The sequence below is a fragment of the Callospermophilus lateralis genome, chromosome Y (genome assembly GCF_048772815.1).
Source record: "Callospermophilus lateralis isolate mCalLat2 chromosome Y, mCalLat2.hap1, whole genome shotgun sequence".
Lineage (NCBI taxonomy): Eukaryota > Metazoa > Chordata > Mammalia > Rodentia > Sciuridae > Callospermophilus > Callospermophilus lateralis.
The window spans coordinates 948,840-973,164 of record NC_135326.1 but is presented as its reverse complement, the minus strand read 5'-3'; the positions used below and the strand labels follow the sequence as shown (position 1 = coordinate 973,164).

Genomic DNA, 24,325 nt, shown 5'->3' with positions numbered 1-24,325 from the left:
AGGCTCCCAGCTGGGATCTGGGGTTCTCCAATGGCTGGTACAGTTGTAGAGGGGTCCAAAAGGGACAATGATGGTGGCTGTAGAGGCTGAGTCTTTTGCAGGCAGAGGTGGGATTGGGAAGCCTTCATGATTATCACTGCGCTCCCGCTCCCAACCATGCTGAAGTCCCTCTGGTCTTTGGGTGAGCATTGTGCGGTAGCAGAGCTCTAGGGGTCTCCCTGCACGTCCCCAGGCCCACATCTGCCCTGTGTCCCCTGTGTTCAGCACAGTGTCTCTCAAGTTTCTCCCCATTGCCGCCGGTGTCCCCATTAATCACACAAGGCTGACAGTTCAGCGAGCGGCATGATGGTGACTGTGACAGCTGGTGATGGAGCAGACAATCAATGGGTGCCCATTGGCCCATCATATCGTACTACCTATTGATGACCACCTACTGAAGTAATGAGGCCAACAGAGGCCCCCTGCACCTGGCAACCCTCCTGCCTTCCTCCAAGTGGGAGGTGGCAGTTTGGTGAATCGCCCTGGGGAGGAGACAAGGCATAGTGCTGACCAATAGGTGAGTGAGGAGATGGGTGGCACTGCCCTCCATCCCTGGCTCTGCTTCCCCGAGGCTTGGGACAAAGGGAGGCCACTGTTCCCTCCCCTCAGTGCAGTCCTGGGGCAGCAGCCCAGAGTCTTTCTTCCATTGGGGAAACTAGGTGGAGTCAGTGACTTCACCTGGTCTGTTCCTCTAGGCTCTGAGACCCTCTGCAGGCATTGGGTTCTTATCCCCCAAATGGAGATTTATCTTTTAAGCCCTGAGTCTGGGAGGGAAGGGTGGAACCAACCAGGGGGGTTTCTTCTTGTTGACAGACTGCGGAGTCCTCTTCCAGGAGGAACCTGGACTGGGGGCTTCTCTCAATCCAGTCTGCTTGGGTGGCTGATCACACATTACCTCCCAGGTCCATGGTATATGGTCACACACCTCCAGCAATAAAAGATGGAGGTCCATCTTACAGACAGGAAAACTGATGCTCAAGAAAAGAAAGCAGCCTGGCTGTGTGGAAAATACCTGTCATCCCAGCATTTTGGGAGGCTGATAAGGGAGGATTGAAAGTTGTAGGCCATCCTCAGCAACTTAGAGAGGACCGGAGCAACTCAGTGAGACCCTGGCTCTAAATAAAATATGTAAAGGAATGGGGATGGGATTTTTTTCTGTAAGGGACGCTGGGTTCAGTTTGTCATTCCAGAAAAGAAAAAAAAAATCCCTTCCTCTCCTGGGTTCTCACTCCCACCGGGGCCCCAGGGAGCTGGAATTTAGCTGGAATTGTTGGGCCACCAAATTCTTAACTGGGAGGCACCCCAGAGCCTGGGCCCAGCTGTGACCAATTCAACAACTTCAGGGGAGCAGCCCCTGCTCCCTTCACCTAAACATCACAACCATTTTTCAGACTGGAGTTGAAATAGCACACACACAAAAAAATGGTGGTGCTGTCATGGCCACTAGGTGGCCTGTCAGCGTGATAAGATGTGAAAAATACCTTGCTCCCCATGGGCTGTGTCCTGCTCATTATGGAGGAAGACACTCCACCCACCCCGTGGGCAAGGGGTCACTTGCAAAAACTGCCTCTCAGAGATGAATGTGACCATCAGGCCCAGCAGCCGGGGAGTCAGAGAAGATCCAGTCCACCCAACATGAATAGAGCCAGCTGGCCACCACCCTAACACCTAAGAAGTAGACTACACACCCCTCTGGTCACCAGGGCACTTCTGTCTCAACTCACAGCTTGAGCCTACTGTCTCTGTGGCCTCCAGTCTGTTCCTGGGAATGGATGGGGCCTGGGTCAGAGAAGGGGTGGGGGCAAAACCTGATCTTAGAGGTCAGATCTGAAGATGTGCAGCAACATCCAAATACCCAGGACTCAAGTGAGGCCAGTTCCATGCACTAAGTGAGAGGTTCTGGCCCAGGGCACTCTGGACTCTCATAGCCAGTCGGCTTCCATTTTTTGGGGGGAATATCAGCGATGAAACCCAGGGTCACTCAACCCTGAGCCCCATCCCCAGCCCTATTATATATTATATTTAGAGACAAGGTCTCACTGAGTTGCCTAGGGCCTGGCTAAATTGTTGAGGATGGCCTCCAATTGTGATCCTCCTTTCTCAGCCTCTGGAGGTGCTGGGATGACAGGCTGGCCCCACTGCACACACCTTCATGGAACTTTTGAAAACCATGTGAGGCTCTGTGTTCGATGCCTAGTGAAAAAAGGTGGCAACTTAGAATTTTAGAGAAGTTTTAGATTTGCGGAGCAGTGTGAAAGTGGCAGAGCATTCCTGTGTGTCACCCACCATTTTTTGTAGTTGGCACCCAGTCACCACCTGCACCCACCAACTTCCATTTTACATGATGCCCCTTTTTCTTTCATAAAATCTTAGCCAGGGACCTTGTTGTTTCATCTCTAGAGTCTTCTCTGGGCTGTGACCTTTTCTTCAATTGCCCTTGTTTTTGGTGACCTCAACAGTTTGAGAGAGGACTTGTCAGGTGCTCTGCATGTGTCCCTCAGCTGAGCTAATGGCCTGACTGGGACCCTGGGTGTGGGGAGTCCACTGCACCCTTGTGTCTGTCAAGGCGCTTGCTGTGGACACATCCAGTTGGCATTGACCACCACCTCCTGGCTGGGTGGAGGGGACACTTCAGCCCAACATGGTGCCTCCTCTCTTGTCTACCTGTGGATGGCGGCATCATGGGCTCGGCTTCTGGGGCTGCACATTTACCTCATTGACTTGGAGCCCGCAGGTGGCCGAGTCAAGCACCCTGTGTTGACCAAGTTTCTCTGATGTCAGTGTGACTCGTGTCACTGCGCACTGGTAGAAAACCCAGAAGGACTCTCTCTGGTTTCTCAGGCTGGTACAGCTGGGCCATTGAGAGCCTTTTGTTGGCTCCTGGTCCTTTCAGCATATCTCCATCACTGACCATTTCAGGGTTAGAGGGCTACTGAGTTAGTGGGTGGGGGCAGCCCCTGGCAGCTGGCCATTCCAGAAGGTACCTTCAAATATGCTGAGCACAGTGTGCATGAGCACATAGAGGCATCCCCCACATGTGCAGGACCTCAGCAGCCAGGGTGTGGGGACATGGGATATAGTGGATGAGGAGATTGTGGGCAGAGGTGGAGGTAAAGTTCAGGATTCACCCTGGCCCCCACTGTCCACTGCGACAAGTGAGCTTGTCCCAGAGCCTGACCTGAAAAAAATCTCAACAGTGCACAGTGGGGGACACGGAGGCAAACTTCCTGTGGACAGTGAACAGACCCCACACCTTTGGCCTTGAGCCCAAGCCATGTTTGAAGAAATATGTATAACAATAGTAGATAATTAAGATATGGCCAACTGGATATGGTGGCACACACCTCTCATCCCAGTGACTTGGGAGGCTTAGACAGGAGGATTGCAGTTTGGAGGCTAGCCTCTGCAACTCAGCCAGCCTGAGTTGCTAGCCTCTGCAACTCAGTGAGACCCTGTCTCTGAATAAAAATGTCCTTGAGTTTAATTCCAATTATTCCTACTCCTAATAAAAAGTTTAAAGAGAGAGAGAGAGGGAGGGAGGGAGGAAGATGGAGGAGGAGAGGTGGTTTCATCCAAATAACATTTAAGATTTTATTTAAAAACATCTTAGGGGATGGAGGATTCCACAAAAGCATTCCCAAAAGGTATAATTTAAAACTAAAAACAGATCTTCAGACAGAACTAACCATATTGCAGAGCTCATTGGAGAGAGGAGACCTGGCCCAGGCTGTGCACACTGCCTTCCTGGAGACGCAGTCTGCATGGATTGCTGCCTGGGTTTCTTTATGGACTTGTCCTGTCGGTCAGCCAGGATCTTGGCTGAGGATTTGGTGTCATTAACAGCTCGCTGGTCTCCTCCATGGGCTCTTGCTCAATGCTGTCCTTCCCGTGATCTTGGCAGCAGGTTGGCTGGAGTCAGCAGCTGCACCAAGAACCAGCAATGGAAAGTTAGGCCAGGAGCCAGCTGGGCCTGGAGGGAGTCCTGCCAGCTCCTCTGGCAACAAGACTCTGCCAGCTGGGGCCCCTCCTGGCTCTGGTTGGTTGTTGTGGAGCCAGCAAAGGACAGAGTTTCCACAACTGGGAACATCACAGTAACAGCCCCATCAGGGAGTCAACCAATGTGACATGAGTTCTCGTCCTTACATATTCACCCTAGTGTAGACATTTGTCAACCCAGGCACAGTGGCCTTACAAGGGCTTTGGAGGTTGAGGCAGGAGGATGGCAAGTTGGAGGCCAGTCTCTGCAACTTAGCGAGGTCCTGAGCAACTCGGGAGATCCTATCTCTAAATAAAATGCAAAAGAGGGCTCGGGCTTGGGACGGGGCTCAGTGAAAGGGCGCCTGCCAAGCACTTGCACGATTCTGGATTTGCTCCTCAGCACCATGTCACAATAAATCAACAAAATCAAGGCCCTATGAATCTCCAGTTCAGAGAGGTTAAAAGTCAGTGAAGCCACCACCCAGCCAAGGCAGATTCAGTTGTATGCTCAGCCAGACCATAGGGACACATGGGAGCTAGGAAATGGGTCACAGGTCCTCTCGGACTGTGGGGGACACCCTTCCTGGTCTGGAGAGCCAACTGTCAACATGCATCTGGACAGAAGCCAGGGACCAGGGGAGGGGTTGGGCTGGCAAGGCCCCCACAGAGCCCAGGCACAGGCACTGGTTCTGTCAATTTCCTGTCCCAGAAGATGGTGGCAGAGTTAGTGACCTCCTGCAGAGGGAGTATCAGCTGCAGGACAAGAAAAACCTTTCTCATCAATTTAATTTTCACAGGACACCTCAGATTCTCAGCAGTCTAAGACACTGTATCCCAGGACTTGTCACACCTGAAAGCCCAGACCCAACCTGAGCCCTGGGTAGCCTCCACCTAGGCCAAGGAGGCCCCTGCCTCCCCTCAGAGTGGTCTTGGTGCTGATCTCCCCCAGGTGGTTGAGAGCCTTCTCACTGATGTGGATCTCCTCCATCTGGGCTCCTATCTTAATGATCTTTCAGAGGAGAAAAAAAAAAAAAAAAAAACATGATCCACAGTAACTGGGCCCCAAGCGCAGTGGTGCATGCTTGTAATCACAGCTCAGGAGGCTTAGGCAGGAGGATCTCAAGGTGGAGACAAGCCTCTGCAACTTAGCGAGTCCCTGAGCAACTCAGTGAGAAGCTGTCTCTAAATATAATAGAAAAATGGCTGGGGATGGGGCTCAGGAGTTAAGCAACTCTGGGTTCAATCCCTGGTACCAAAAAAAAGTGACAGGGCTCAAATTTCCCCTTTATACAGTGCTTTTAAATGACAATGTACAGCATCTCATGCTTTGCTGCAGTCTCCGGCTGGGCACAAATCATGAGCCTCCACACAGCTTGTAGATTCAAACAGCAATTCTTTATTCCTGAACTCACACCGACCTTCTACAAACACGTTCTGGGGAAATCCACGTTCTCTGCCCAAATCCACTCCACTGGGCTTCTGTCTCCCAAAATATACTGTCTGACCCTAAGAACTCAAGAGGACCTCAGGCAGCAGGATACGCCCTATTCTAAAGGGGGAACACCCTAAACTCCTATTATGCTAAACCACCCTATTCTAAACGGGGAACACCCTTATCTCCTATTTTGCTGAACCGCACTATTCTAAAGGGGGAACACCCTAATCTCCTATTATGCTAAACCGGGGACACCCTAAACACGAATCCGCCCTGGTCCTTGAGCAAGGTCACCTTTCAGGAGTCCTTCCACTAGACAGCATGGGAGTAGCTGGCAAGGAAATTGTCATACCTACTTGGCTGATGGCTCCCAGCAATGCTGCTAGACTGAGGAGCAGGAGGCTGACGGCACCCTTCAGGGGACCCAGGCCACCTGCAGTGCCAGTGTCCTGCTCACTGACTAAAGAGTTCCTCATGCCCCCTCTGTCCCTGCACCCTGGCCCCCAAGGCTCCAGCCTCCCTTCACAGCCTGGGACCAAGAGGAGCCATTTATATTTGCGAGGTGAACGTGAGAGTCTAATAAATCAGAAGGTGTCCCCAGAATCTGGCAGCCTGCACAGCAACAACAGGGCCATGTCATTTGTCACGGTGACACCTGTCTCTGATCCCAGGGGCACTGGATAATAAAGGCCGGGTAATAAAGTGGCGTGTGGCATGGTTGAAATCACCTGGGCCTGGCGCTTCATTCACCATGGGGATTGTTCACTCTGGCAGCTTCGTGAACCAAGTCTCAAGGATCCCTGTTTTCAATTAAAGCCATAAAAACACTCCAGGGGTGGAGTCGCAGGGATCAGGGATACCCAGTCCTCCCGCAGGTTTCACGAGAGGTGCTGGGACAGCTTTGTCCAAGCCCATCCACCGGCTATCTAGAGGGAAAGAGACAGGGATCCAGGAAGGCCAGGAATGCTCAGGCAGAAGAGAGCATGTGAGACCAGCAGGGTGGGGTCCAGGTGACCAGGCCAGCATGCACCCCAGGAAGCAAGCCCCTATGCAGACAACCACTGGCGCAAGGTCCCCAGCAAAGTCCTTCAGCTGGGATCAGAGAACAGGCCTACCATTCCAATACTTGGGAGGCCAGGACAGGAGTTCAAAGCCGTCTCAGCAAAAGTGTGGCCCTGAGTAGCTCAGTAAGACCCTGTCTCAATCAAAGGCAGAACAGGGCTGGGGACAGGCTCTAAGTCGAAGGCCCTGGTTCAGTTCCTGGTTGTTGTCAGGTCCCTATTTTTAATTCTCTCCCTCAAACTTAACCAAAGGGGGTTAAACGTGAGAACAAGCAAGACACAGGAGAATGGAGGCTCTGGGACACTGGACAATTTCCCTGTAACCAATCCATGCTTCAGACGAGGGGACAGAGCCTCTGGGTAAGAGGAGCTGCTCAGGGTGGTGAGCAGCCAAAAGTGAAGGCAGGAGGGGATGGTGGCAGGGTCGCACCTGCTTCATCTCCTGCGGGGGAGCAGACCATGGTGTAGAGGGTCATCCCATGGTCCAGCAGGTCCAGGGGGATCCGGTAGAGAGAGGGGACATCCTCAGTTCCCCTGTGAAGGCCAATAAGAATCCCGTCACCTACACTTGTCTGAGACAAGACACTGGAAACTAGGAACTGAGAAGGGGGCACTGACAGCCACAGAGAGCTACAGGGTGACCCAAGGAAAGCAGAGCCAGGGACAGGTAATAAACTGACCCTAATGTTACCCCAGAGAACCCCTGTTTTGAAGATTTTGTTTGGTGCTGGGAGACTCCACCACAGGATCTCACTGGGTTGCTTAGGGTCTTGCTGAGATTGGCCTCCAACTCGTGATCCTCCTGCCTCAGCCTCCTCAGCTTTTTCAGCCTTTGGAATTACAGGTGTGCACCATTGTTCCTGGCTGGAAAATGATATCTTAAATATGAGGCCAAAATCACAAAAGAAAAAGCAGGTTAACTGTGTATGTGATGCTGGATGTGGAATCCAGGGCAATGGGCATGCTGGCCAAGCACTCTACCATTGAGCCACATACATCTCCAGCACAATCAACTGGAGCTTTAGATCAAAATTCAAAACTCATTTATGTCAAAGACTTTGTTCAACACTGAAAACACTACTCAAAGAATAAAAAATACTCAAAAATCAAACACGTGGAAAAGATCTAGTATCCACAATATATAAAGAGCTCTTACAATTTTATAATAAAAAGATAACATAATAAAAAAGGGCAAAGGATAAAAAGATATATTTCTACAAAGATATACAAATAGCCAGTAAAACACAAAAAATACAGACTTATTGGCCCTTGGCAAATGCAAATCAAGTTGGAGGCCACCATACACCCAGGACATATACAGTGGACAGTAATAGATGTCAAGTGGTACGTGGAAAAACCAAGACCCTCAGACATTCCTGGTAAGAGTGTGGCAATAAAGCCATCTTACTGGCAGTTCCTTGGAATGTCAGAGGTGCCTTGTGACCCAGCAGGTTCACCCCTTCACACAGATCCAAAAGAAAGAAACTGCAGTCCTCACAAGTCTGCGGCAGTGTCAGTTCCAGAGCCAAATCCCTTGACAGGCTTGGATCTGATGAGTGCACTGATCAATGAGTTGGTGAAGCCCCAACGCAGTGGGCATTCCTCAGTAATGGGGGATTCAAGGGCCTGGAGGACAGGGGTGAAGCCTCTCAGTCACACCCCACACACAGCCTCAGAAGGCTAAGGGACAGAAAGCAGCCTCCTGCTGCCTGAGGTTGGGTTATAGTCGGGGCGCAGCAGCAGAGGGGCTGTGGACGATTGATGGGGACGGGAATGGAAGCATTCTAAAATCGACTGTGGTGGCAGTTTTGTGATTTTGTGGACACACTAAGTGCTGTTGGAGTTTTCCAGGGTGTAGGAGCTGCATTTCCAGAGGGATGTTCAAAGCTCCACCAGGGACTGGGCCACAGGCTCCCACTGGGACCAGGCCATACCACTTCCTATGGCCTGATGCCTATGGCCTGGAGCTGGCCTGGCACAGGTGGCCATGGGCTCCCTCCTTAGCCCCACACAGAAGAAAATCAGAAGGCCAAGGCTGTCATCCAGACTCACCACCTAAGAGTTCTTGAAAAGACTGAATGCTGCAGAGGCTAATGCCTGTAATCTCAACAGCTTGGGAGGCTGAGGCAGGAGGATAATAGCTGGAGGCCAGCCTCAGTAAAAGCAAGGTGCTAAGTAAGCAGCTCATAGAGATTCTGTCTCTAAATGCATTGGGTAGGGAATGCGCCTTGAAGCATGGTGCTGCTGGAGTAGACACTTGCTGGCTTTGGCCTGGTCAGGTCTCTGAGTCAGGACAGCCCCACAGGCTCTTAGCAAGTCAAGACATCCCAGTGCCCCCGAGGGCCCACGTGGGAAGTCAGGAGAAAAAGCCCACAGCCAACACTGTCCCTTCTCCCCCTGTCCCTCATGAGCCCCTGGGGTCAGACATGGGTCTGCGAGGCAGGGAGGCCCCTGGACTTGAGGGGCAGTAGCCATGTCTCTCAGTGCTGCTCAACCACAACACCAGGACTAGCCACCAGAGTCCTGTTCTGGAGACCATGTGGCTCCATTCCTACATGCAGGTTCTCATGTAAGAGTCACCTTCCCATGGAGCTTTCTCTGGGGCTCAGTGTGGACAGAGCAGCACCCTATGAAGATACCTGCTGGCCAGGCCAGAATGCTAGGGTGGGGGCTGTGAGCAGGGCTCCCCAGCATGGGGTGCCATGTATCCATTTGGAGCCCTTGGCCAGCAAGGTGGGACCAAATTAGGGGACCCAGCGAGGGGAGTCAGTAAGGTGGACCCAGTGGGGGGACCCAGTAAAGGGGACCCAGTGAAGGGACCCAGCAAGGGGACTTTAACAGTATCAGGTGGTGGCTGCAGAGCCCCGAGCCCCAATGAAACCCAGGGTGCCCTGAGCTTCTCCAGAAGCTGGCCAGACTGACACAAGCTGCCCCCAAGTCTGCAAGAGGCACTTTTGTGCTGATCTTGTGCAGTCACGTCAGGGGACTTGAGGGGACCACACAATGCTACCCATGAGCCTGGGTCATTTTCTCAGATTCCAAGGGCAAGGGAGCACCCACTGCCAGGGACCCGTGGGTGGCCTGGTGCTGTGGTCCCTTAACTCCTGAGATGGGGGTTCTTCATAGAGAGCCACTGAATTTCCCACTGTCTGTCACTCAGCAGCCTGTCTAGGCAAATGGGGGGTCACTTCTGGTTCTAGCTGTTCTGAGATACTGGGACCACAGGGGTATTTTCTAATTTCTATCCCAACATGCATTCTCGGGGATTTGTCCCCTTGGTCCTCGGCTACTGGAGTGGAATAGGCCCTCCTGCCACCTGTGCAGAGCAGGCCCAGACCCAGTTCCTGTTGAACCAGGAAGACAGAAAATCCCGAAAGCACCACCTGCCCACTGCAGTCGCTGGGCCTGAGGGGAGGTGGAGGCCTCCAGTGAAGGGGCCCAGGGAGGAATGTCTCCCAGCTGTGGCACAGATAGTAGGGCCACTGTACTAAAGATGTGTCCATGCCATTCTGCACCAGACTCCCTGTCCCTGCAGCCTAGAGCAGCTATACTCAAAGGCAGGCTGAGGCCAGGCTGGAGCCAGAGGCCCCACTGTGACTCCAGGAAAGTCTTACTGTTCTTACTGGTTTACTTCCTGAGAAGACCTGTGTTCTCCTCAGTGTTTAGAGCAGCTCAACTCAAAGTAGTCAAGCTACAGAAACAGCCTGGGTGCCCCAGAGCAAATGGATGGATAAAGAAACTGTGGTCCCTATACACAATGAATATTACTCAGCCACAAAGAATAAAATGATCACATTTGAAGGTCAATGGATGGAGCTGGAGAGGATCATGCTGAGTAAGTAAGCCAATTCCAAAAACCAAAGCTGAGTGACCTCTCTGACATTCAGATGCTGACTCACAATAGGGGAGAATAGAATAGAATTTCACTGAATGAGACAACGGGAAGGGAGGGGAGAAACTGGAAGAGACAGGGGAATTAATGGACATAACTTTCCCATGTTCACATAGGAAAGACACCTGCTGTTCAGGCCAGGGACCCTGGCACCAACCAGAGACACCCTCACAACAGGGCCAGCCACAGGAATGAAAATCACATCCCATGTAAGTGACATGGCAGGATGCACACTGCTGCCACGGGGAGCTAATAAGAACAAATTTACAGACAAACCTCTGTTCCCACCTATGACAAGAAATAAGGTGGGATGTAACTCAGTGTTCTTATTAAAGATGAAGTGAGATCTGTTGGTCTCTCGGAGACAGTGTGAGGGATCCAACACCCAGGTCACCAAAGCAGCACCACCTCCTTAGGCCTTTGCTCCCCACAGGAATGTCCAGCATCAGAGGCCCGTAGAGACGCTGCCCATTAGGCACAGGGAAGCTGCGTCCTTCAGTCCTCCCTGCTATCTTCTCCCCGGGACAATATGTTCTCCCTTTTTTTCCATCCTGACTTGTGATGTCATGGGTGAGGAGAGACCCAGGGAGCAGGGACAACCAGCAGCACCTAACTGATAACACAGTGGCCTCGGTTGGAGGAAAAAATCAAGATGGAGGCAATGGAAGATTCCAGAACTCGGTGCAGGGAGGTGAAACCCTCAATGTCCAGCATGTGCACCTGGTCCTCAAACACCTTGCTGAAAACCAGCTCGAACATGTCCTGGTCGATGTACTTGTTCACCACCTTGTTGATCTTGCCTCGGACAAGGTTCCTGCCAGTGCTGGAAATGTCATCTGCTCTCTTCTCCACACCTCAGTTCTCTCTAGACCCAACCCTGCAGCCTGGTTCTCCTAATGGCTCTCTGATCCCAGGCTGGGTACTGTACTCATTCCAGGTTTGGTGTCATCTTGAAAACAAGAATTATGCCAGGTTTGGTGACACATGCCTGTAACCCCAGCAGCCTGGGAGTTTAAGGCAGGAGGATCACAAATTGGAGGCCAGCCTCAGCAATTTAGTAAGGCCCTGAGCAACTAGGTTGAGATTCTGTCTCTGAAAAAAATACAGAATAAGACTGGGGATGAAGCTCAGAGGTCAAGAACCCTTGAGTTGAATCCCTATACCTTCTTCTAAAAAAAAAGAAAACAGGCACCATTGCACCAAAATGCCACAAAAAGCCTTTTGTGAAGCTGTGTGTGGTGCAGTGTCCAGGAGCCATGCCATAGAGCCCTGAGCCTGATGCAGAGACACCCCACTTGGGAGACCAGGAAGATGCATTTTTTATGCAGATTCTCCTCTGCTGCACTCAGTCAAGGAGCCCTTTTTTGGGCCCTGCATGACAATTCTCAGGTTAATGAACTTTCTATCAAGTGCAGTTAGAATCCTCTCTGCAAGGAAACCTGAGCAAAAGGGTCAGAGCCAGCCCAACCTCAGCTCTCCCGAATCACCAGCCGCTGCAGAATGGCAGACCTGCCTCAGGTCCCAGGCCTCACCTTCCAAACCAGCACCCCCTGTCATCAGGATGGAGCTGTTTTCAAAGAACCAGAATCTGAGGCCTGTCCCTCTCCCAGAACCATGATGTGGGGCTGTCAGAACCGAGTTCAGAGATGAATATGCTCTTGGCCACTCATGGAGAAGGTTTAGGCTGCTTTGAGGCCTCAAGGCAAAAGTGGATTCATGTTGAACTTTCGTCTTCAGGTAATGGTAATGGGCCTGAGAAGGACATAACATTGGGGAAGAGTCGGGTGCAGTGGCACATGCCTGTCATCCCAGGAGCCAGGGAGGCTGAGGCAGGAGGATCATAAGTTGGAGGACAGCCTCAGAAACCTAGAAAGAAACCCAGCCAGGCTCTGTCTCTAAATAAAAAAAATAAAAATGCTGGGATGGGGTTCAGTGATCGAGAGCCCCTGAGTTCAATCACTGGCATTAAAAAAAAATTAAAAATTAAAAAAAAAAGTCCACAAAGGAGCAAGGGAGACCCACTGATTGGTGTCAAAGTCGGCACCTTTCTGGAACCTCAAAGAAAGCAGATGCTGACCTCAGTGGGTCCAGAGCACACAGTTTAGCCACAGCTTCTAAAGGGAGTAAAGACTTAGAGCAGAGCAGTGGGGGAACTCTCAGACCCGGGAGTACATCAGAGGCAGAGTCTCAACTCGTCTCCTTGCTCAGTCTTCACCATGCATCTTCCCTGTGATCTCTGTCTTCTTTGCCTTCATCAAGTGGCCCATCATGGACAGGATGTCTTATTTCCCCTGTAGGAGAGAGGACTTTCTAAGGCAGCTACCAAAGCCCATCCTCCTGCCTCCTGCAGGTCCCTGATATTTCTCAAATTGGAAGCTTGAGGTGGACAGGCCCAGCACAGATTCCCTGGAAAGGATGAGGAGCTCCTGAACTCAGGGTGATACCTTCGAGGTTTCCACTGACCTGCAAGAATCAAGCAGAGTCCTGCATGGTGGCACATGTCTTTAAAAATCATGGCAATTTTGAAGGCTGAGACAGAAGGACCACAAGTTAGAGGCCAGCCTCAAAAACTTGGTGAGTATGTTTGTAACTCAACAAGACCCTGTCTCTAAATAAAATATAAAATGGGCTGCAGATGGGGCTCCTTGGGTAAGCATTCTGTTGTTTAAGCTTCAGTACAAAAAACAAACAAACAAACAAACAAACAAAACCCTCCATCCAAGTAGCAAGAAACTCCAATTCCAAGAGTCTCTGGCCTCTCCTGGTCAAAGTTACATGAGACAAAAAAAAAAAAAAACAGATTCCTGGAAGAAAACCCATTCCTGGTGGGGAGGAGGAGACCCTCTTCAGGATGAAGAACAAACCTGACTCTCTGCACAACAGTGCCCAGAGTAGCCCCAGCTGGGAGCTGGAGGACTCGGGGTTTGAGCTCTGCAGAGGCAGAGGCCTTTGTGAGGCTGTCTGAAGCCCTATGAAGGCTTCCGCCAGGAACCCTCATCCCGAGGTGGAGAGCAGCCCTCAGCAGGCTGGCAAGAGGCCAGGGGGAGACGATGCCAAGAGATCAGCTGTGATGTCATCTGGACATTGGGACAGGGGACGAAGCTCATGTTATGCTCATTCATTGCTGAGAATCCGAGAGTCCCTTCTGGAGGACAGCATGGCCCTGACCACTGGTTCCCAGGGCCTTGGGAATGTTCTGGCCCACAAGGCATGTCACTGGTGCCAGGTCATGCAAAGTCCCATCCTTTTTGTGCATGTCGCTCTTGGGGAGGGCATGTCCTCCTTGGCCTCCAGGGTGAACTCTGTGGCCAAGGAGTCGCAGTAGCCTGCCTCTGTCAGCAGACCATGCGGCACAAGAACCACATATAGCTCAGTGAGAGAAAGGTCTCCACTGCCCACCGAGGGCATACAATGGCACCCTCCACCTGCACCCCATAGCCTGGGGCCACACTTGGCTTCCAGATTCACCCAGCCAACACCTGAGACTATCTGGAAAATTCTCTTCCCTTTCTTTTTACTCCTGATAAAGGAGCATCCAGGCAACTCACTGGAGCCTAGAGCCCGGGCTCTTCTAGGTGGTGATTTATGGGTGACACAAGGCCTTAGGCTCATCCATAAACCAGGCAGGTGCAGCCACCATTGGATGCAGCAGCAGTTAGAGGAGGAGGCACCTGGTGCAGTCCCCAGGCTCAGGACACAGGGCAGGACACCAGAGAGATAAAGGAAGATGAAAGACACTGCCTGGTGCAGTGGCAAGGGATGAAGGCTGTCTGGTCCCTGTTTTCCATAGGGTTTGAGTCTTGAACACACTGCCTGCTGAAGTCACCAAGAGAGGAAGACAGAGAAAAGCCAAGGTGACTTAGGTAAAGAGACAGCTGCTGAACTTCTCTCACCACATTGCCACTGAGCAATGTGACTCCACGGTCACTGAGGTCTCCCTCTGGCAGACACTCAGGCATGGCACTGTCTCCCCAGGAGCATACCTTCACAGCAACACTGTTGACCTCCATGTAGATGAAGTCCCTGGCCTCAACTTTCTTTTTCTGCAGACTTTCAAAAATGCTGGGGTTCAGCTAATACCAAACCAAACAAAACAAAAGGGGACTCAGAGAACCATAATGCACGTTCCAGTTCCTTCTGATGCCGAGAGAAGGCATCTTTCTGTAAGAGACCTGATGGTCCAGGAACAGGGGTGCACAACTGTCATCCCAGGGACTCGGGAGGCTGAGGCAGGAGGATCACCAAGTTGGAGGCCCACCTCAGCAACTTAGCTAGGGGAGACTCTCTCTCAAAAAAATTCAAAGCAATATAAAAACGGCAGGCTTCTGGCTCGTTGCTTAAGCACTAAAGATTCAGTTCACAGGACTATACATAAGAGAGAGAGAGACAGACAGAGAGACACCTGAGGTAGCCAGCTACCCCAGGAGTGGATGGGTATGAAGGTTTGTGGCAGGGCGCAAGAGCCCGGAATAAGGGCTTAGCACACCAGGAGATGAACTTGAGGGTGACTGGGTCTTCCTGCAGAAGACAAGAGAACGTCACCATTACTCTTCCTTGTCTTGCCTTCAGGGGTTGCAGTGTTAGGAGTATTATCACAGGGACCCAGCTGCCCTTAGAGGGGACTTGTGTCCGTGGACATGCCCGACAGCACCCCCCAGGATCACCAATGCTGCTCGAGTCCTTGGGTTAAGAGCTTCCTGCTTAGCCACCTGAGGCTGCATTTGACGTGGCTCTTGATTCTGGATCTCTGGGCCTTGGTCTCCTCCTCTATGTGACAGAACCCAGAAGCACTCACAGAAGAGTCCAGCTCAGAAGAGAAATATAAGTTGAAATCCCCCAAAATTGTCTGGGTCAGGAGACTGAGGAAGAAGGATCACCAAGGTGAAGGACAGTCTAGACCACATAGCTGGTCTCTGGGCCTGGGGCACAGTTCAGTGGCAGAGCACTGGTTCACTATGGCCACAGCTCTAGGTTTGAACCCAAGAACCAGAGAAAAGCAAATTGTAGCATTTTCCATACCCGGGCTGTGCACACACACATCTTAGGGTGATGGTGCTCGATGGGGCCTTGCTCTTCCCTAGGGTTATGCACTGGGCAAGTACAGCAGCCTCTGCAGGACCTGTATGGCAGACATGTCCTGAGACTAAGCTACCAGTGCAGCTGCTACAGATGGCCACTCTGTGGAAACACACCTGAACTCTGTCTCAGACAGAGTCTACAGTCAAAGGGGGGCGGTGGGGTCACGACACATACTAACACCCAGTGCAGGCCTCCCTTGGCAGGACGGGGCTCCCAAAAGGCCAAGCAAGAAACAAAGTTGGTATGTGGTGACCAAAGGCCAGGGGGGAGGAATAGCAGGTGGCCATTCATGGGAATGAGGTCCCTTGGAAGTTCATGACAATGTTCTGGAATTATGATGGGGAGAATAAACTATGTCATGCATCAAAATCCTGTGGTCCACACACACTTAAAATGGGTGGATCATGTTCACAACTGCACCCCCAACAGAGCTGCCAGGAGCTTGCTAGGGCCCAGCCACTCTGGCCTCCTTGGGGCACTTTGCAAACAGGACCAGGGCTGGGGAGTCCCCAGGCCAAGATTCGTAAGCCTCCTTCAAAGTCACACACTTCACAACTGCACACAACACACCTGAGGTCCTTCTGTCCATATATCTCATCAATGTGGGAAAATTGCCCAAAAGGACTTGGGTTTGGGGGCGCTGGGGGTACCAGGGATTGGATTCAGGGCCCCTCCACCACGAATTTCCATCCCCAGCCCTGTTTGGCATTTTATTTAGAGTCAGAGTCTCACTGAGTTGCTTATGGCTTCACTTTGGCTGAGACTGGCTATAAACTCATGATCCTCCTACCTGAGCATCCTGAGCCTCTGGGATCAGAGGTGGGTACTACCTTTGTTTTGGAAGACAATTTTTCTATTCTCTGTTAGTCTCTTTTCTACAAGAAGCTGGACAAGGCAGACCAATGGATGGCTCAAATTTTCTCTGTGTTCCTGTGTCCTCTCTCCTACATGGAAGAGGACAATTTTTCTCTTTTCCTCTCAGGCACTTTTATATGGTTGATTTTCCAGATGAACTGGCTCATGGTGTCATTCCTGAGAAGGGGCCACCTATTCAGAACCTCATTAATCCAGGGTAGACAGGATGTGGTGAGGGATTAAAGAGAGAGAGAGAGAGAGAGAGAGAGAGAGAGAGAGAGAGAGAGAGTGTGTGTTTTGCAGAGCCAAGCTCCTGAGATGAAGACCCCATTAGGAAAAGAAAAATAGTCCTTGGAAAAAGTGACATTTTCATGATCTTCATAAAGCAGTGACTGAGAAACCACTTCAGAGAATCTAAGAACCATCATATTACAAAAGGGGAAAAGATGGAAAGATTCTATGGTGGATGGAGAGTAGTCTAGATAAGAGAAACTGAGTCTCAGAGAGCTCAGAGAACTCACAGGGGTCATTCAGCACCAGAGGAGTCACAGTCACCCTGCCACTCAGCCAGCACTGGATGCAGGATGAATGAAGAGCATCTTTCTGAGCCTGAGACCTTGATTTGGAAAACAGGGAAAATGAGATTTATGGCACCTGCACACACAGCCACACAGCTTTGAGGAACCACAGGTAAAAATACCTCCCCAAGCCCACATCAGGGGACCTGGCTATGCAGCATGGGACAGGTACAGAGCTAGTTTGAGTCAATCATAACAACAGTGGATGAGTAAAAATATTATGAAAAAGAAAGAAAAAAGAAAACAAAATTATGTCCACTTTGACTTTTTGGGGAGGTGAGGGGGCAGTATTGGGAATTGAACTAAGGGGTGATTTACATCTGAGCCGTGTTCCCATCCCCATTTTTATTTTATTTTATTTAGAGACAGGCTCTCCCTGAGCTGCTCAGGGCCTTGACTACGTTGTGATCCTACTGCCTCAGCATCCTGAGTGGCTAGGATGACAGGAATGCTCCACTGTGAACTGGCTGGCCAATGGACATCATGTGGGGAATGAGATGGCAGAAGCAATTTTTTGACTTAACCACATAACTCCCAGAAACAATGAGGGAAAAAAAAACTACCTCATAAAGGGACCTATGTCCAAGCTCTCTACAAGGTGTCCCTTTATACTACACAGTGTTTTCCTCAGTGTTCCATATGGCATCAACAGTGCAGAGGCCAAGGAAAGAGGGACACCGAGGTCACACCACCTGCCTGGTGCCGCAGTGCCAAGGGCAGGGTCAAGGACGAACTCTCCTTGAGCTGCTTAGTGCCTTTGGCTGTCTTGAGCCCTATGATCACCTGGCTTATGGTCTTGCCATAGCCACCCATGGGGTTCTCGGTCTCACATGGCATGAGCTTGGTCATGCTCCCCCCCTTGTAGACCTCCTTGGCCTCCATTTTCTGCAGCCCTGGGATGGATGGACGTTAAGGACACAGTGAGAAGTGGGAACATCCTTCTCTCCACATTCATCTTCTCCCCCACCAACAACCTTCTTACCTCAAACTGCCACAGTACAAGAACTGACAAGTCACCTTGCAGTACTACACAGAGACACTATCATGGGTGGAGAGCAACACTACAAAGAGTGGTGGCCCACACCTGTCATCCCAGGTTGGGAGGCCTAGGCAGGAGGATGGTGAGCTGGAGGCCAGCCTCAGCAACCCAGTGAGTCCCTGGTCAACTCAGTGAGAACCTGTCTCTAAAAAAATTCAAAACAGGGCTGGGAGGTGGCTCTGTGGTTAGATGCCCTGGGTTCGATCTCTGGTGCCTCTGCTTAAAAAAAAAAAAAAAAAAAAAAAAAGAGGCTTGCTGTTTTCCTGACAAAAGGGAAGGCCACAGAGGACTTCTGCTGGCAGGTGGCCATCAAGCTCTGTGGGTGAGCTGATATAGAAATGTCACAAAGGCAGAGACACATGGCCAAAGGATCAGACACTCAGGCCACTTTCCAATGTTCAAGGGTGGGCATTATCTTATTACACTATCCCTTGCCTTCTCTTCTCCAGAAACCCAACCAGGGCAAGGACACCCAAGACTGGAAGCTAAGGGCCAGCTCTCCTCTGACTGGGATCCACCTGAGAGCCTATAAATGGGCCTTTTGGAAAACACTCAAAGGAGAAGCCACATTCTGTGTTTGATGAGCCAAATTCCCATCTCCTGAACCCCAAGACAAACTTCCCAAGGAAAGCCCAGAGCACCTGCACACACCTCAAGTCCGAGCAGCTCTGGAGGCTGAGGCTGGAGGATCATTTGTTAGAGGCCAGCCTCCAGAACACTGAGGCTCTGAGCAACTCAGAGAGACTCTGTCTCTAAATTAAATGCAAAATAGGGCTGAGGATGGGGCTCAAGTGTCGAGGGCCCCTGGGTTCAAACACTGATACAAAAAAAAAAAAAAAAGAAATTTCCCAGAAAACATGAAGGTATAGGAAATCTCTGTCATGCTTGGAAAATTCTGGACTTTTAAACCTACTTTGACTTTTTTAATAGAAACTTTTCTATTCTGCAAAGAGACAATTCCTCCAAATGGAATGCCTTCCCATACTCACTGTCAGGGGACAGTGATATAAAATTTTTCCTGGAGGGGAAGAAAGGCATCCCCATCTCTCAGCCACTCATATTTGTCTAGAAGTTTCTTGGTGGTGACAAGTAGACAGGGGAAGGCCCAGTGGACCATGGTTTCATCTAGTGGCCAGGAGAGGGGCTGCAGGCACTGTCTCTGGCCATGACAGCACAAAGGACCCAGATTTCATCTGATGGCTCATGTTTCTAAGTCCCTGACAAGGACCTTTATCACACCAAGGGAGTGGCACAGAAGGGACAGATGACCCTCTCTCCCTCCCTCTGCAGCTTCACAGGAAGTCAAAGGTGCAGGGACAAAAAGCTTCTGTCTGAGTGGAGGCCACGGCTTGCCCTTTCATTCTGTGGTAGGATCTAGAAGTTCCTCCTCACCTGCTGCCATCAAAAGCTTCTTCTGTGTCCCCCACCCCCCCACCCCAGGGGCGACTCCCATCAAATATGTCTGGTGACCTCTACTTTTTCAAATTTTAAAGAATTTCTGTTTCCGCTGAGGCTTTGAAACACAAGCAACTGTGTGAAGACCAGTTTTATCAGGTTTTTGTCTCACAAAAATGTTTTCTTTTAAATTTTTGTTTAAGTTGTAGATGGACACAATTCCTTTTTATTTATTTATTTATTTATTTATTTTTTATATGGTGCTGAGGATGGAATCCAGAGCCCCACACATGCTAGGTGGGTCTCTACCACTGAGCCCTTGCCACAGCACAGGAAAATGGTGTTTTTAAAATTTAAGTTCTTGAAAATATTAATATTCAGGTATTTGAAAGGTTGTGATATCTTACTGGTCACCTTTTTGGGTGGTTCTTTTTGGTACCAGGAATGGAATTAAGGGGCCCTCGACCCCTGAGCCCCATCCCCAGCCCCTTTTATATTTTATTTAAAGACAAGGTCTCACTGAGTTGCTCAGGGTCTGGCTAAGTTGCAGAGGCTGACTTCCAACTTGCTATCCTCCTGCCTCAGAATCCTGAGCTGTTGGAATATGTTTAATTAATGAGTTAAATAAAATCACTGGTACATGTTAAATTAAGAAAAAGTAATCCAGGCACCACAGCACACATCTATAGCCATAGTTACTTAGCATACTGAGCAAGAGGATGGTTTGAACCCAGGAGTTTCAGGACTGCCTGGGAAACATAATAAGACCCTGAAAAAATAGGAAATAAAAAGGGAAAAGAAAAGGAGAAATGAAGAAAAAACAATAGAGAGAAAAATTTTAAATGTAAAACCCAGGTGTGGTTGTGCACATGTATAATCCCAGTACTTCAGGATGCTGAGGCAAGAGGATCAAGATTTCGAGGCTAGCCTCAGTAACTTGGCAAGACCCTTTCTCTACATAAAATATAAAAAGGGCTGAGGACAGAACTCAGGGGTGAATTGCCCCCGTCCATGGTACAAAAAAATAAAAATAAAAAGCCTAAGTTCAATGTGACACAAAGCTTAGCTTCTGAACACAGTTCAGAATTAGAACTCTTTAGTTCAACATTAGTGTCACAGAGGGCTGGGAGTGGCTCAGCAGCCATGGTCCCAAAAGAGAGAGAGAGAGAGAGAGAGAGAGAGAGATTGAGAGAGAGAGAGAGAGAGAACCCATAGTTGAGTGCTTACATTGACCTGCTGGGGAAGATCAAGAGGCAGAGCCAGTCCTTCAGAGAGGCATCACAGGAAGACACAGTGCCAGCCACCAGAAAATCTGATGGCTGTGGGGTGTGAAACAGGGTCCCATTATATCTCCCCACTTCCAAGCGCTGCACCCTCCCACTGCATTTTCTTTTCTTCACCATTAAATCAAAAGCTCCCCCAGTAGATTTCTTAGTCTTTTCATATATTATTTATTTATTTTGGTACCAGGAATGAAACCCAGGGGCCCTCAACCACCAAGCCCGGTCCCCAGCACTTTTTATATTTTAGTTAGAGACAGAGTCTCACTGAGTTTTTCAGGGCCTCACTAAGTTGCTGAGGCTGGCCTCCAACTTGTGATCCTCCTACCTCAGCCTCCCAAGCTGCTGGAATGGCTGGAATGGCTGGTTGCTCTTGCCTGTCTTGTCAGCAGCTAAAAAAAAAAAAAAAAAAAAAAAAAAAAACACGAGCAGTCCAATCAACACATCACAGAAGCATATTTAAGATGAAAGCATTCAAAGCACTGGAGAAGCAAAAGCCATCTGTCACTCCAACGTGACACTCATTGATAGTACCTCTGTCTTCTTGATCTCCATGCAGTAAACTTTGCTCCCCACAATGGGACAGAAAGGCATTTTACTTCCTAGCTCCTGATCAATCACCAGGGCCAAGGCTGTCTACAGAGGCAAGAAAAGAAAGATTATCATTTTATAGTCTTGAAAACATAATTTAAAGCCATATATAAAAATTTTATTTAACAGGCTGAACATGGTGTGGCACAGTTGTGATCACTAAGACTCAGGAAGCTGAGGCAGGAGGATGGCAAGATGGAGGCCATTCTCAGCCACTTAGCAAGGCTATGAGCAACTTCGTGAGAACCTATCTCTAAATAAAATACAAAAGGCTTGGGAATGGGGCGCAGTGGTTAAGCACCCCTGGGTTCAATCCCTGGGTTCAAAAAACCCACCATGAACAAATCAGAAGGCTTTATTACATTACCTTCATTTTATGTTTAAAGGCCAGTAAATAGTAGATAATACATGAGGCCAAATCTAGAAGCAGTGAGTTGGTCTGCAAGCCTTCCCAGACAGTGCCCTGTGGTCAACTATAAATTGATGCTCAGTAACCTAACTTCTGATGGCAGATGTTAAAGAGAACCAGGTGGAACAGACATTTGGTCAAATACCAAGTAATGAAAATCCAATGCTCTCACATGGGCCCAGGACTGGAAAATGCCATGGCCTCTTAGTGCCATTTCATCCTCTCTCATCTCTGAAATGAGAATGAGGTCAGACCCCAGGTGTTCAGTCCACGCAGGGACTCCTAAGTTTCTGAGGGTCTCACTAAGTTTCTGAGGCTGGCCTCCATATTTTGATCCTCCTGCCTCAGCCTCCCAAGCTGCTGGGACAAGGCCAACTTGAGCTGCTGCTTCAAATATGGCCCAGGGAAAGCTCCTCTTAGATTTTCTTTTCAATGCCCTTTTGGTGACACCTCTGAGAAGCCGACCTGGGGGACGATCAGTGAACACTGTAGGGTAAAATCCACTAGCCTGTGGGGCAGAAGCTGGTTCTAGTTCTGATATTCTCCCTGTTTTCCAGTGTGGTCTTGAGCACACAATGATGCAAATGCTGGATGGCCTCATCTGGCGAACTAAAATACATTTTCGATTACAAGGAGCCAACAAGCTGCCAACAGGATGGTTTGGTTGTGACCATGTAGTCTTGGATGTGCCTTTAAACTTGTCTTTTTGGTGGGGACATTAAACCCAGGTGCCTTTGAGCCATGAGACCCATCCCCAGCCCTATTAGGTATTTTATTTAGAGACATGGTCTCCTTGAGTCACTGAGGGCCTCACTTTTGCTGAGGCTTGCCTTGAACTCGCTATCCTCCTACCTCAGCCTCCTGAGGCATCCAATGGGATTAAAGTCATGTGTCACTGTGCCTGGATCTCGCAATTTTTTTAAACCCTAGGGACTTTCATGTAGAAATCCAACTATTTGGCTTCTTTTGAGAAACCAGGTCTGGACCTAGTGGCAGGGCACCACATTTTTGGGCTTAGCCACTTTGCTTGCCTTGCTTTCCAAATGCTTAGGCACAAGAGTTGCCAAGCCCAAAGCATGTGTTCTAATAGCAAAGGGAAAATGTCTACAACAGAACACAGAGGGATGTGATTCCAACACCATGAGGCTCAGGGGAGGTCACAGGCAGCTCTGCCTACCTGTTTTATTCTGCTGGTTCTGGGAATGGAACACCAAGCCTGGTATCTGCCAGGCAGCTGCTCCACCACTGAGCCCCAATCCCATCATTGTTTTTATTTAAAGACAGGGTCTCACTGAGATTCTGAGGCTGGACTCCACTTTGCAACCCTCCTGCTTCAGCCTCCTGAGTTGCTGGGTTTACATGTGTGAGCCACTGTGCATGGTTTTCATGTCCACCTTCTACACAGAATTTCTCTTCCCTGTTCTTTCAAAGCCCCCAACTTCCTATTCTCAGTTTCCAGTGTCAAAAGAGTAACCACGTCCCACTGAACAGCAACCCTGCCTCCCCGCACCTTATACTGAAAGGGTGATTATTACCCTTCAATTCAAATAGGATCAGTACTTGGTTAATAATGGCTCCATGTCTGTCCAGGCTTCTCCAATTAAAACCTCAAAGAAGGGGCTGGGCTGGGGCTGGACCTCAGTGTTGGAGCACTTGCCAAGCATGTGCAAGGACCTGAGTTTCATCCTCATAATAGTAAATAAATAAAACAAAGGTATTGTGTCCAACCACTACTAAAAAAATATATTATTAAAAAAAAAAAAACTTATGAAAGAAAGGCACATATACCTACCCTTTCCTATGGAGATCTATAGATCTCACTGATCTTTCCATAGCCTGTCATCTTGAAAATCTAACTTGTATTTTCTAAGTATTTTAATATTATCAGGCCTCCCAGCTGATCAATCAATACCCACCAAGATGCAACTTAGACTTTTATGGTGTTTACTTTTGAACAGGGTTACATTAATTATATTTATTTTTTAATTTTTTTTCTTCAAAATGAGTTTAATTTTGTCCCAGCCATAAATTAGGAGAAGAACATAAAAAAATTCTCAAAAATCAAGCCATTATAAAGTTAAGCACCCCTACACTTAGCAATAAATATTGAACTGATATAGGTGACTGAACTAATATAACTGATTTAGGTGTAGATGGACACAACACAATGCCTTTATCTTTATGTGGTTCTGAGGATTGAACCAGGTCCCACCCATGCTAGGTGAGTACTCTACTTCTGAGCCAAAATCCCAGCCTGTTAACTTGTATTTAATGGATTAAGAAACTTAGACCTGGGTGTGGGAGTGCACGCCTGTCTTCCCAGCAGCTTGGGAGGCTGAGGTGGGAGAATGGCTAGTTGGAGACCAGGCTCAGCCACTTAGCAAGGCCCTGAGCAACTCAGCAAAACCCTGTCTCTAAATGAAATACAGCTGAGTGTGGGGCTTCAGGGTTGAGTCCCTGAGTTTGATCCCAGGTAGACAAAATAAAAAAATTCTCAGTCTTTCCTCTGTTTTGGAGAACAGTCTTGCAGTGAAGTTTGCTTGGCAACATCATTGGCCTCTAACACTAGATTCCAAGAGGCCCCCCACCACGTTTTGAAACCACAAGAGAGCACTCTCTGTATTCTGGCAAATATCTCCTGGGAGGCAAAACTGGCCCTGGTTGAAAATAACTGCAGAGATAATCTCACCTAGC

At 49.4% G+C, this 24,325-nt stretch overlaps 1 pseudogene; it reads right to left on the bottom strand.

The window, feature by feature from the left end:
* Positions 1 to 308: 308 nt before the first annotated feature.
* On the bottom strand, positions 309 to 22,232 carry LOC143639818 (ruvB-like 1; annotated as a pseudogene).
* Between the last annotated feature and the right edge of the window lie 2,093 nt (positions 22,233 to 24,325).